A 1,757-nucleotide genomic window follows, 5' to 3' on the forward strand; every position below is an offset into this window, starting at 1 on the left:
AGATGCGCCTGCCAGCAGCAGAGTACATGTTTCGGGGCCAGAGTATTTCAGTCGAGCCATCAGAGCTGCAGTGATTCCTCCCAACTTCAGGTTGGCGACTGGAGTCAGCAAGTTCACCGGTGAGTCTAAGCCTGACACTTGGCTCGAAGATTACCGAGTGGCTGTACAGATTGGCGGCGGCAATGATGAGGTGGCCATGAAGCATTTGCCTCTCATGTTAGAGGGCTCAGCCAGAGCGTGGCTAAATCAGTTGGCACCCAGCAGCATCTACACTTGGGAGGACCTCTCCCGAGTGTTTGTCACAACCTTTGAGGGAACATGCAAGCGACCCGCAGGCCTTACAGAATTGCGTTCTTGCGTACAGATACCGAATGAAACTCTGAGGGATTACATCCAGAGGTGGATCACGTTGCATCACACAGTTGAGAATGTGCCTGACCATCAAGCAGTTTGTGCATTTAAAGAAGGCGTTAAATACAGAGAATTGAATCTGAAGTTCGGTCGAACTGGAGAGATGTCTCTGAACCGGATGATGGAGATTGCCACCAAATACGCTAATGGTGAAGACGAAGATCGGCTCCGGAGTGGCAAGCACAAGGCAGTCGCCTAAGAAACCGGAGGAAACTCCAGTCGGAAACAGAAGCGGAAGGCCGAGCCAGCCGCCCCTGGGGAGGCCCTGGCCGTAACCCAGAGAAATTTCAAGGGAAAACCCAATGGCCCCTGGAAGCCCAAGAAAGTCAAGGATCAAGACGGAAATGATGTTTTGGATCTGCCATGTCACATCAACACCAAGAAAGATGAAGAGGGTAATTTTATTTACCCAAAGCATACCACTCGACAGTGCCGGCTCCTGATCCAGCAGTTTCAGGGCAAACAGTCCAAAGATAAGGAAAAAGAGTCGGACAGAGTTGAGGACAAGGAAGATAGTGACGATGAATACCCCCAAATCAATTCCACCCTGATGATTTTTGCTGATGTCGAAAGCAAAAGTCGACTGAAAGTCATTAACCGTGAGGTGAATATGGTTGCTCCGGCAACACCCAGTTATCTGAAGTGGTCTCAGACTGCCATCACATTCGACCAGTCTGATCACCCTACGCACATTGCCACCCCTGGGAGGCAAGCTTTGGTGGTCGACCCAGTTGTCGAAGGCACTCGACTGACCAAAGTCCTGATGGATGGTGGCAGTGGCCTGAACATATTGTATGCTGAAACATTGAAAGGAATGGGCATTCCGATGTCCAGGCTCAGTACCAGTAACATGAGCTTCCACGGGATCATTCCTGGGAAGAAAGCCGAATCACTCGGCCAGATCGCTCTTGATGTGGTTTTCGGTGATTCAAAGAATTACCGCAAGGAAAAGTTGACATTCGAGGTTGTGGACTTCCAAAGTGCTTATCATGCCATTTTGGGCAGGCCAGCTTACGCACGCTTCATGGCTCGACCATGTTATGTGTATCTCAAATTGAAGATGCCTGGTCCCAAAGGTGTGATCACTGTTACAGGCAATCGGAAGAAGGCAGAAGAGTGTTTTCAGAAAGGATCAAAGATCGCTGATGCTCAGATGTCGGTAGTCGAACTGCAAGAGTACCAGAAGACTGCTGATCCGAGTGAATTGCTGCGAGCCAAGAAGCCAGCCTCAGAATCAGCCTTTCAGTCGTCCGGTGAAACTAAACCAGTTCACATTCACCCGACCGACCCCGATGCTGCTCCGACTCACATCTCAACGACGCTCGACTCCAAATAGGAAGAAGCGC

This window comes from Triticum urartu, chromosome 2A, assembly GCF_056163025.1.
Source record: "Triticum urartu cultivar PI428250 chromosome 2A, HENAU_Tu73, whole genome shotgun sequence".
Lineage (NCBI taxonomy): Eukaryota > Viridiplantae > Streptophyta > Magnoliopsida > Poales > Poaceae > Triticum > Triticum urartu.